Genomic DNA, 13,265 nt, shown 5'->3' with positions numbered 1-13,265 from the left:
CTTGTGAGGTCTTCTTGCACTTAACCCATGCCAAGGGTGTATGTGATGCTAAATCCTCTCCAGGGGGTAACTCATATACTGGATAATTTCCCACTCACGTTTTGTACCTCAGTTCTCAAAGTTACCTCTTCTAGGAAGTTTCCAGGACTCTTTGACCCCAGGGTGATTAACTGAGTCTTACTGTTTGCGTAACATCTGGTTACATATCTTTGTTATAATACTGACTACATTCACTCACTAAATGCATGTTAAAGTGCCTTTATTTGTTGACTGAACTTTTTAATAGTAAATATGAGGTGTGTTAAAAATTATGGTGAGCATTTAATTTTATTACAGTAAAAGACATTGTCATCTATTACTGTCGTTAAGAAGGCTCAGAATACTCTTTCTTGCTTCAGACACTTACCCCATTGTTCTTGCCAGTTTCTGAAAAAGTTCTACATATTCTCTTTCCTGTGTGTCGTTAGTTGCTCTCTTGTAGTTGCTCTCCATGTCCTGAATTGATTCAAAATGTTTATGGCAATTTATATTAAATAAAAACATTACAGTGCATCCTCACCCACCTTGTTCACCAGATCTGGTACGGTATGACTTCTGGCTCTTACCCAAAGTCAAAATGAGCATGAAAACCCAAAGTTTTATATTGATTAAAAAATGTAATATATTAGAAACTGGGGAGCATGTGTGTATGGTGGGAATGAGGGGAAACAGTCAAAACAGACTTGTTTTTTAACAGTCATTTGGCGATGTGACATGAGCAGATCACACAAAATATCCAGAAAGGCAACATAGATACTTATTAGGAAATGAACTATGAAACCAGAAGTTGGCATGTTCTCTCCAACATTCACTCGCTCTGTGACCTACTGCAGCTTCCTCAGCTTCTCGAAGGCTCTGAATCCTCAATTCTTTATCTGTAACATTGAGGTCATGGTAGTATCTACCTTACAGGGAGGACCGTTAAAAGGAACGAATGGCTTTCTAATCATGTGTGCTTAGAAGAATGTCTGGCAGAGAGTGTGTGCTACCTATGTGATTGTTAAATAAAATGAATGAACTTGAAGCCCAGGTTTTTAGGGGATGTTGATAGACCCCCATGAAAAGGATACAGAGCAGGTGAATAGAATAAGTCATACCACTTACCAAGTGGCCTTTGCTGTGGCCTGCTGGTGACCAACCTGTGCCTCAGGCTTGAGTTGTTTTCCAGATGCTGCAGGACCAGACAGAGAGTGCAGGTAATTCCTATCTATCTAAGCAGGATGGACACCTGTGCTGTCTAACTGCTGGAGAGGAAGCAGTAAGGAATGTGGTTGTGATTTGCCAGCATGCGGCATGTGTCCAAGATCCTTGGGCTGTGATTTAGCTAAATCTTAGGGTTTAGAACTCTCATATGTACTGCTTTCTGAAAAAAAAAAAAAAGCCATCTGATCTAGGCATTAGCATCCATCCCTCTTGCTTGTTGGTATATTTCCGATCGCTTGGCAAATTTGATGTATTTTAACCCAGCCTTTAGCTTTCTGTAATCTCACTTCATCTCGCCTCTGCTGAGGCATGTCTGCCTTCATTTGGCAGACATGGCAGGTTTTTCATTTCCCCCATGTAAATGACTTGTTTATTACAGTAGGGGTCCCCAGTCTTTAGAAACAGCTTATAGATATCCTCAAACAGAGCTCAGAAAGGGCTTCATGAATAATAATGCCTAAGTAAACCTGCGATGAGCTTGGACATTGCCTCTTTGAAATTCATACATCATCCTAAATGCTGTCATTTAAATAGAAAATGTAAAAGGTTTCCTGTGAAGGCTGAGTCTGAAATATGCTTTCTTTACAAAACTTATCATTTCAGCACAGAACAAACAAACAGCAGACAGCAAAGGTGGGAGTAGGTGATTCCTGGTATGTGTTTTGCTTGAGCATAAAATTTGTTTTTCTCATTGTACTCAGATTTTTCAGTCTCTGGGTTTAACTTTTTAACTTGTGCCGTTTTTATATTAAATATTCCTCAGCTTCCTTACTTCTAGATTATGAAGTTAACTCTAAAAACCACACAACCACAGATGAGAAAATGGCCATCCAGAATAAGCGGACTCTCAGTTTCATTTGTCTTAGAAAACAAACAAACAAACAAACAAACAAAAGAACTGTCTCCATCTATTTCCTTGGTTCTCAGACTTCACTGCACATGGTAATCAGCTGAGATTGTTTAAAAACTCTGGTGCCTGGAATCTATCTAAAATCTTCTGAGTATCTCCTGACACTGTGATTTTTCAAAGATGCCCAGGTGATCCTAACACATGGCAAAGGGTGAGAACCACTGGGGTGCGTTGTATTAACTACATGGATTTGGAGATGAAGAAACATTTGTGGAGAATGAATCAGATGACCCCAGTGAAGTCTTCCTGGAGAAAAGGCTGAGTGGATTCTTAGAAGAGAACCCATCTTCAGGGAGGAAGGAATCTCCAAAGTGCACCCTTTTGGAGGCCGACAGTTCTGTTTCTGGGTATAGTCACTTCTCTATTCTCTGCTTACTGTCATAGTTGCAAATCGCAGACCTAGGGCAGAGAGAGCCATGAGAAGCAACAGAAAGTTCTTTCCCAATAAGAGCCCTCTGAAACAATGGATCCCGTGAGAACTAGCAATGGTGTATGATCTAATGAGAGTGAGGCAGGCTCCTCTACTCTGCTGCAAACCATGGAGCAGATTAGACCTCCCAACAATTGCAAGGCAGCAGCGCAAGGCACCCAGTGAGTCAGTGATCTCCAGAGCAGACTGCAGAGCCCTGTGTAATTGTGCCCAGGAAAGGCCATGTAGTGCTTGAGAGCTCTGTGCCCCATGGAATCTGCAGGGCAGGGATTGTACCTGGAGGTATGTGGGGAACATGGTGCATGTGTTAGTGTGCCACCATCCATATTGGTGAGTAATGAGATGCTAGAACCTGTTTGGATGTCAGTGTGCTTCTATTTAGCAATAGCTGAGGCCTGGAGGCTGAGGTATAGTTCATATGCATAACTTAAAGTGCAAGGATATCACACTGTTTGAAATTAGAAAATCAGAATTCACTTCTGACCACCTTGACGAGATTCCAGAGAATGTTAGACTTTAGACGTATGCCCTTTATCGAACTTGAAGAAACAGCTACACAAAGTAAGTTTTGACAGTTACTTTGCAGTTGCTGTTAAAGGAATTGTTCGTTATGTCATCCAGTAGCCCTCAGGAAGCCTTGTGTAATACATTTCTTTCAGAATTCAGGAGAGACTGTATCTTGAGTAATTGGTATGCTTCCATTTATGACTTAATAACTGTGCAACCCTTTACTTTTCATGTCTTCCTCCTCAGCAGTCAGGACTCAATATTAAATGGAATGCTTACTTGCAAAAAGTATAACCTCTAGGGTTGACAACATTGAATTTTCCTTTCTGCTACGGATTTGTAAAGGCATGATAATTTTTTGGTGAATTTTTTGTTATAAATCATTCTAAAAATTTTTTTTAAAGAGACAAAGGGAAAACATAAAATAGTTTTAAACAATTTTTAATAGCTTTGTTGTGATACCATATGTTGTGTCTCGGATTTAAAATGTCTCCCAAAAGCCTCACATGTGTGGAAGGTGACTGGGTCGGGGAGTGCTATGTTCGTCAGAGGGATGTTTATGAGTTCACAGCTAAAAGTGCGGTTAGGAGGTGGTCAGAGGAGGCAGGACACTGGGTCCTGACCCAGCAGATGCGGTTCTCCCTGGGTTCGTCCCTCTGTTGTCTGCTTCCTGGCTGCCCTGGGCTGAACAGCTTCTCCTCCGTCCTGGCCTTCCATGCCATCATTTTTATCTTGGAGCATGCTAACTATAGACTGAAACTTCGAGCCAAAATAAATTTCTCCTGTAAACTGTGGGATCAGATATTTTGTCCTAGTGATGACAAAATCATTAAGACATAATATGTGCAACAAACTACACTTTTAGAGTGAAACATCTTCATAGGGTGTAGACATTAGTTTTGACCTGTGTATGTGCCTCTGAACCCATCATTGTGGCTTAGATAACAAGCATATCAAACACCTCTCCGAATTTCCTTCCACCCCTTAGGAATCTCTTTTTCTCACCTTGTCCCAATTTTACCAATATGTAGACAGCTGCTGAGTTGCTTTCTATTGCTTCAGATTACTCTGAGTTTTACAAAATCTTTTATGAAAGGAATTATACTGTATACAGGCTTTTTGATCTGACTCTTTTCACTTAACATAATTATTTCAAGATTCATATATCTTGTTGCATGTATTAATAGTCCATGCTTATGGCTAAGCATCATTTCATTGTTTATTCAGCTGTGGATGGACATTTGGACTGCCTCCAGGCTTTAGCAATGACAAACTACAGTGAACTTTCACAGACAAGTCTGTGTGGACATAATACTCTCATCCATGATAAGTAAATACCCAGGAGAAGAGTGGCTGGCTTGCATTGTAAGCTTTTTTGAGACACTGGCGAAGTGGTTTAGAATTATACAGTGTGTGAGAATTCTAGTTGCTTCACAACCATTTTTATAATCTGCATATAAAATTTTAGCCATCCAAGTAGGTATAATGTGTATAACTATTTTACAATAGTTTTGGTTTGCATTCCTCTAATAACTAATGACACTGAATAAGTTTCCATGCATTTATTTGCAATTCACATATCTTTGGGGAAATGGTCCTTCAAATCTTTTGACAGTCTTTTTAAAAATTGAGTTGTTTGTTTTCTTGTTGTGTTTTGATAGTTCTTTATATGGATCAAGTCGTTTATCAGATGTGTGACTTGCAGGTATTTTCTTAGCCCCAGGCTTGTCTTTTGGATTCTTTAGTTTATCATGAAAACCACAGCAGCACAGTTCACGCCTGAGACTATGACAGGTGATGTTTAGAATTAGGTCCTTGAGTCTCTGTGACCTTTTCGAACAGCATCCAGCTGTGCAGTTGAGGTCACTGAATTCCTGGTGAGTAGAGCCTGTTATCAAATGAGGTCACGTACTGAGGTCTTAGAGATTAGGGTTTCAACATGCAGATTTGTGTGGGACACATTTCACCCTCTCTAATAGGCAATTGCCTATAGTTCAACCTCACGAAAAATTTCAATCTATCTGTTTTTATTTTCTTAATGAATTAGAATGAATGAATGAAATTAATAAATACAGCAACTTACTGGAAATCACCTCTACCTGTTTTTAGTTTCTGACTTCTTCATACCTTCCTGCTTTGGATCGGTTCCTTCAGTTCCCAGCCTTTTTGAGAATGCTTGGGGTCCAACTGGCTGTGTCTCAGGAGTTTCCTGCTGGTCTGTTGTGTCACTTTACATTCCACACCTGTCTACTTTCTGTCTTCATATGTCGTACCTGACTAATCACATGGAGTCCAGGATTAAAATTATTACTACATTCACTAAAGCATTTTCTTGTCTGTCTGTCTATCTGTCTGTCTTTGCCACATGGTGTTTAGAGTCATTTTTGAGACAGAAAGAAAGAAGAAATGGTTTCACTCTGCCATTTGGAAACTGAGAATCTCCACTTTCACTTTTCATAGTTGAAACTCAATGGATAAACGCCTTCATATACTAAGAAGTCGCCCCAGCCCCCTCAATGTTTTCCCCTCTGGTCAATCTGGGATTCTCTAGGGAGGACGTAGCAGGCTTTGCATGGGGTGATGACCTGCTGTTTTGGGGAGCCATCTGCCTCAGCTGCTGCCTTCTCTGCTCTTCCCATGGGCCCTACTTGCTCAGTCCATAGCTCCCTTTGGTCCCCGTTTTTTTTTTTTTTTTTTTTTTTTTGTCCGTGGGCCAGCTCTTCTGAAGTGTTGATGTTTTCTCTTTGTCCTAATGGCTTTTCCAAAAGGTCGGCGCGTATTTTTCTCTAAATTCTTGTCTGTAATAATGGAAACCTGGATGAAACATTTCAAATACAATAACAATGGGTAAGTTGTTCTTGGAATAAACAAAAATGGCTGTACAGAAGTACATTTATTCGGAATGCAATTCATTATCAAGATAATTGAATTTGGCTTCAGAACGCCTGGGCTTGGGCCATGACTCTGTCATTTACTAGCCACATGAAACTGAGCAAGTCTTTGACCTCTGCCCCTTAGCTTTCTTATCTGTGCCATATGAAAATAATGTTGCTTGGTGAATGGTGGAAAAATTGCTGTGCAGAAAAAGAAGTGGTATAATTTTCATTAAAACAACTTGTGTACCGTAAGGCTTTAGTCATTAATCGTTCTGACAGTGGAAATTATTTTGCACTTGAAAAAACTATGAAATTAAATGATAACAGCTAATATGTACAGAGATATTACTCTGCATCAGTTAGAGTGCTTCGCTCCTCACACATGAACTCATTAATTATCCCAAATCCTGTGGAGTGGTGCCTGTGCTGGCCCCATGGGATGGGGGAGGGAACCAAGGCATGGGATTTTGCTCTTAGAAAAAACCTCCTTGCCCTGCAGAGGAGTCAAATTATTTGTCTCTCCTTTTTCCCCAGAATCCTCCCCCGAGATCTCTTTTCTGATACTTCTCTTTGAGAAGGAAATTTATCTCTTTGTTATTGATTCTTTACCAGAAATCTAGAACTCCTATCTTTCTATCACATGAAGATCCTCACTGTCCTAATACCCCTGGCTTCCCATTTTTATATATAATTTTTTTACCCATTCAGAAATTTATAGGAGTCCATTAAAAATAGAAAAACTACTTGACTTTATCTCTTTCCCCTACCTCCTTCCTGGACTCATTGCTTTTCCTGTCAGATCACACTAAAAGCAGAGTCTGTAACGGGATTCAATTAACATTTCTTTTTAACCCCTGAAGTTGGCTCCTAATCTCTCCTGCCCAAACACACTATGGCAGAAAATCTCCCTGGCAATCTTCCTGAATTTCTTTCTCGGCAAGATCCGCAGTACTTTCTCTCTTCATCTCCTACCCTTCTTCACCTATCTCACACTCCTGACAGTGCCCGTAAACTCGGATGAAAATCACAGTCCTGGAATCCATTTCTAACTTGTATTTCTTTTTGTTGGCTCCAATTGCCGTTCTTTCCACTGAATTACTCTTTATCACCTTGTTCTGTTTTGAGCAATTGTTACTATTTGAAATCTTTATGCATTTCTTTTCTTTTCTGATTACTATCAAAGCTGCCTCTCTTCTTCAGCTTGTCTGTCTTGATGGCTGCTATTTCTATGAGGTGACATAAAATGAAAACTAAACGAGCTGCTTCTGTGTATCTAGCTCAAGATTAACATCTTTCGGACCAAATATTTTTGTTCTTTAAGCTCATTTATAGGTTCCTTCACATGTTCTCTTTGCCACTACTTGTGGTGCTACGTGTATCACAAAGAGCACAGAAATAGTGAAGGGAAAAGAGATAAGTAAGGTATCAATTAGGGCCAGCACCAACAGCGAAGCTTCCTTTCTTACAAGACTGAGCCAGGCCAACGCTGGTGGAGGAGGAAGTTTTAAATTGCACGGAGAGAAGCAGTCTATGGGATCAGTGCAGAAGGAGTCAGGAGAGGAGTCAAGGATACCTTCCCTCTGGGGACGGGAGCCACCTGGCAGATCATGGTATCATTGCCTGCAGGGGACAAATAAATGTTTATTTGTAGACCTGATGGTTGAGATGCTTTTGCACAGAAAAAGAGATGAAGAATAAACTGTCTTTGCTGGCTAGCTGGGTTTCTGTGTTCTTTAGATTTAACAGCTTTCTCTTGGTGTGAGTTTTCTGATGTATATAAAATTCTCTTAGCCAGGGAAGTAAACCTGGCCTGAGTTGGTCGGCAAGAGTTCTGTATTCATCACACGCATACACTTTCTCTGGCATTAATTTCCTAATTAGAGACGCAAATGATTTCATGTTGTCAGTCAAATTTTAAGAAAGGTCCTCATAATCTGTTTTGTGTGCTGTGAATGGCAAATTAATACATCAATAACTTACTATAAAATATTTAATAGAATTATATTTTCATCACTGATTCTGACAAAAGTAATACAAAGAATTGATCAATATTGATATTATTTTTTAATTTGTTTGCTGTATAAAATTGTCTTCTTTCGGTAACAAAGCAACATTATGTCTGACTTGGTACAATTTTTAGTATTTAATGACATTAAAAAGACTAGCTACTGGAGAAAATGATAAAGTAAAAATTATATTCATTAAAACTTACACAAAGTTTGCTGGGTGTGGTGGTACATGCCTGTAATCCTAGCACTCGAGAGGCGGAGGCAGCAAGATTGTTGAAAGTTCTAGACCAGCGTGGGCTGCAGAATGAGGCCAAGGCCAGCCTGAACTGCATAGCGAGACTCTGCCTCAAAAAGACAACCCCCCGCCAAAAAAAATCCCAAGGAAAACAAAAAACCAGCTTACACAAAGCTTAAGGTTATAATTTTGGAAGGTTGGATACTACAATCACTATCCACCCATACTATCGCAAGTGCATTTACTGATGTCACTTTGCAATTGATATGTAACATCGGGGCTTATTTCAAAATTTTAAGTGCATGATCTTAGCTGTGTTGCACCTCAGCTTTTGTTCATGAATACATATAAAATTTATTTTGGTCTTTACTCCTGAAAACTTAGAAAAATAGAACAATTGATGGTTTCAAAAATAAAATTTACCATTCAGAAATAAATTCATGTAAATGATGAACATTTATTTTTGTCATATGTACTAATACTGACTATTCATAGGTTATGGTAATTAACATGATTAAGACTTTGTAGAGATTTCATGATTTTTTGTAAGCCTGTGCTGATTACAAGATGTATACATTGCTATGTATCTTTATATATAAAGATCTGAGTCAAATCTCCATTATGTAATTTGAACTGCTTACAAATCTGGATTTGTTTCATGGGTTTTTAAATACTGGTAAATAAATTTTATATTCACTTACTTTTTTTGGCAGATAGGCCTAAGATTTGATTTTAAAATGGCTTTTTTTCCACAAAATAATATTCAATGGATTGATGGTTTTGTGTTTGCTGTATAAAACACTCGTCTCCAAATGACAATGATTTTAATTATGTATATCTTCTCTTTTAACTACTAAATGTTAAAGTTAACTAGACAGTTTCTGTAATTAAATTTTGTTGAGTGAAGTTTGTTACCAGAATTTTAAGATGATAATAAAAATCATTCAAGAAATAAATATTAAATAAAATGTTCACAACTCAAACTAAAAACCAAATTACAGCACTCAAACCAACTAGGTATCTACATTGAGATCTGAAAGTCACCTAAGTATGAAGGTGCATGTCTGTAATTTCAGTGCTCTGGGATAGGAGACAGGAGAGTTACAAGTTCAAACCTAGTTTGGATAACTTACCCAGACTGTCTCAAAATAAAAAATAAAGTACTGGGATGTAGCTTAATGGGAAGGCCCTGGATTCAGATCCTAGCACTGAAAAACAATTGCAATGAAACAATAGACCAGCACACATGACAGATTAGAAAACTATACAGAATAAGATTCCCAAGCTAATGGAACATACTGTTATCTAGTGAGTCACTAGGTGGAATAGATACAATATTTGTGCCACTCAGATTTTTATGATGAACCCTAATTCCTATTGTGACTGGTATATGGAAATGGGACCTTTGGAGGTGATTAGGTCATGAAGGCGGAACCCTCTTGAATGAGATTAGTGCCCTCATAAAAATGACCCCAGAAAACTCCCCTCACCTTTCACTCAATAAGCACACAGCAAAAAGGCACCTGTTACACAATAAAAAGGAGCCCTCAGTAGGCATCAGCTCTGCTGGCACCTTGATCTTATGATTAAAACAGCTTGAACAGACTAAGACACTAGTGTATTGTGCATACACACACGTGTTGCACACCACAGGTAATACTGTCAGATGCCATTAGACAGACTTATTGTTATCAGATTCATTATCATGAGTTATCATACTGTCCACAGAATAGGGAGCTCTCTGCAAAAAAACCTGGAGTAGAAGTTCAAACTAGTAAAAACCCTATCCTTTTCAAACTCACTTGCTTGCAAAACTAACTGGAATGTCAAGTGAGATTATCAAAGCAAACATTCATTTAAAAGAACTCTCCTGTGATATTAATAGCCAATGAACCCTGGTGTGTATCTTTGTATATCTATACATATATATATATATAGCTGTGGATATAAATACACACACCATTCCTACCTGGATGTATAGGAATATATATGTGTTTCTTCATCTTTATGTCTATTTTTTTCTTTTTGAGATGAACCACCGTTGATGAATAAGAATGGTTTTAAGGAGGAATTTCTGATGAAGACAAATTATTTCTGTGGCTCTCAAACTGCTATAACCATAGAATTAGAATGTAAAGTCAGGTTTTTCTAATGGAGAAATGAATCATTAATCTTTGCCCAAGGGTGAGAATGAGTGAGATCATGGGACAGGAATAAGAACATTATACTGAGTTCTAATTCTGTTACTATTTTAATATTTGAAAGTCAAGCTTCCCCAGACTACTAACTTTTGAGTATAAAGTAAGATCATATCGATGGTCAAATTTCATTGTCTCCTCACCTGCCTACAGGACCTCAGAAGCTTAGTTTAAATCTTCCCCTACAGGTATTTCATATATACTTAGCACTAACCATCAACTGATGATCTTTCTTTGCCCCTCTAGGTTGAATTTACTGGGATGGAATTTTCTGTACTCTATAGTCGGTTTGCTTTGTCATGTGGCATTCTATGAATTCAATGGGGTTTTCAGATCAGCAGAAATCTCTCATTGGCTTATACTTAACATTCTAGCATGTCCCTGGAAAAGCTAAACTGAATGCAATAGCAAATTCTATTTTCTTTTATGATGGTGGTTGGCTCCTGCATGGCTCCACCACCTTGGAGAAAAGGATATATTCTTTATCACTGAGTGTCTAGCACCAAATCACAAGGTAGGTAGCATTCTGCTATCTCTCTTTGGGGCTTTTGCTGAGCATGTGCCTGTGTTAGGTGGTATTTTGTCTGTGATCCTACTATGTGCTTTGCAGCCAGACTCTGCTAGCATCTGAAACCTGGACTCACCTTCTAGGAAAGAGGAGCAGTTGAATGTGATGTCAGTATCTGCGAATTTATATTATTTTAATCCTTATTGAGTCTCCAGGCTCAGACTGAATTTCCAATTATGTCCAGGTTAAGGCAGAATGGCTATTTGCATCAGTTTCACACAGTTCTTGGACTGTCCATCTGGACTGACCTGAGTCTGGAAAACAAAACTCAGGGCAGATTGCACTGTGAGAATTTGACCTGATGTGAACTTGGTTTTTCTGTGTTCTTTTGAGTTGAGGTTTTAGAGTCCAAAACTATTTATATTTTATAGACTTGAAAAATGTCACAAAGGTCTCCTGAGGCATACCTATCACCACTTGGCCACTTACCTCCACCATGATTTTTCCTAGTCAGTGACTCTGCTTCTGTTTGTGTGTCATAATCTTTTGAGGGGTTGAGAAAGGTATGACCTCTATGATTCAAATTCAGTCAGTCTGGGTGGGGGGTCCATATCCATAATTTTGAGGCAGGGAGCAAAGAGTATTTTAGAGTAGGTTATAGCACTTCCTCAAGGCTGAACAGCAGACATGCTACAGGGCCAGATTTAAACAAAGATGGGTAACAGGGAGCTACAGGTCTCTAAAGTAGTTTCCCTATAGGAAATAAGCAGCTAGCTGCACTTTGGGGTGATAAGAGGGAGCTAGAAATTAAATGGTTAATCAAATGAGCTGGTGCACATCCTGGAACGAGGCAGCAGGCTGTGTGGGGAACCGTGTGGGGACTGTAGAAATAACAGAAGTAGCCTGCTGGTTTTTCCATGGAGCACCCCCTCCGCAGTCTGTGTCTGTTTTCTTCCTATAATTAACTTTCATTTTAGCCTTAAAACTGTTCTATATATGATTTCCATCTTTGTGTGACAAAGAACCCCATGCTAATTGATGACAGCTTTATCAGTAAGTTCTAGTGTCATGTTGGGGTTGAAAATTTGCCCAAGGGATGATTATCATGTGTTCCAATAATCTGGGGAACATGTTCTCATCTCCTGGGATTCTCATTTCATCAATGGGCATGGTGTCTGTTTTTTTCCTCTTTTAGTACCTGTGCTACATTTTTCTAAAATTTTGGGAGGAACGTGTGTCATCAGCAGTTTTTGAAAAGTTCTCAGCTGACTGTGTGGTGTAGCCAGTGCTGAGAGTAGCTGTGCTAGGGTTTATAAACTCACAGGAGGTTATGTATATTGTTGTCAGGAGCCTTTGCAACCTCCTAGTTTGAGCATATTCTTCCCCTTTTTCCAAACCTCATCAATTGTCTGTTGCACCAGACTATTAGCCAAGTCTAAATGCAGGAAAAGGTTCTGCATTTTGATTGTGCCTAGTTTCTGACATCAGGCAGACATGGAACTCTGACATATCCTGCAAGCAGACTGGACTTCCACATGAGGCATTTTAGGTGCTTCCACTTCAAGAAGGAGCTCAGTTTGTAGACTCATCATGGATTCAGGCAGTAAGCTTGCTCACTTCCTATCCATATTCAGGGTGACTTTTTTTTGTACTTGAAACTAACTTCATCTCATACTCTTAAATCAACTAAGAATGCTGCAACACTAGACTCCCGAGGACCAATGCCTGATAACCTCTGACCCAAACAAAGATTAAGGGTTGTGGAAAAATCTTGTGCTCCAGGACTTTGCTATCCATCTCTGTGGAATTTGAATTTTCATGTGGATTGAGATATGTGGGGGTAACAATCACTGCCTGCTTTTCCTAAAGGATACCAACATGAGTTCTGCAAGTGCCTTAAGAAGGGAAATGGTTTTTCAGGGATGAGGAAGTAGAGGGGACCCTGGGAGACTTTGATGAGGGAATGGGCAGTCATATTAGTCCCTGAGATTCAGCATAACTCTTACTTGGACTGCTATGAAAAACAGGCAAACAAGGTAGTATGCATCTTCCAGGCTCTGAACCCAAGTAAAAGTAGATTCTCAAGGAATAATCTGAATATGGTCGAAACTTCCCTCTTGTAGCTTCCAATTTGGCTAAAAGTTACTAACTCTGGGGTGCTATATCATTTATTATGTTTTTCTTTAACCACTTGTAACTCTACCCAGACCCTCCCAAAGCAAAACCAAACAGATCAGAATGAAACAAAACAAATCCCCAAACAAAACCAGTAAAGATGCCTTTCATTTATGTAGAATTTTATCACTCTCTTTTTGGCCCAAATAACTGCTTCTTAAAAAAGACCCACTTC

Source organism: Cavia porcellus, unplaced genomic scaffold (genome assembly GCF_034190915.1).
Source record: "Cavia porcellus strain 051 isolate PalLab524CR breed Dunkin Hartley unplaced genomic scaffold, mCavPor4.1 scaffold_18, whole genome shotgun sequence".
Taxonomy (NCBI): domain Eukaryota; kingdom Metazoa; phylum Chordata; class Mammalia; order Rodentia; family Caviidae; genus Cavia; species Cavia porcellus.
This window is presented reverse-complemented; position numbering follows the sequence as displayed.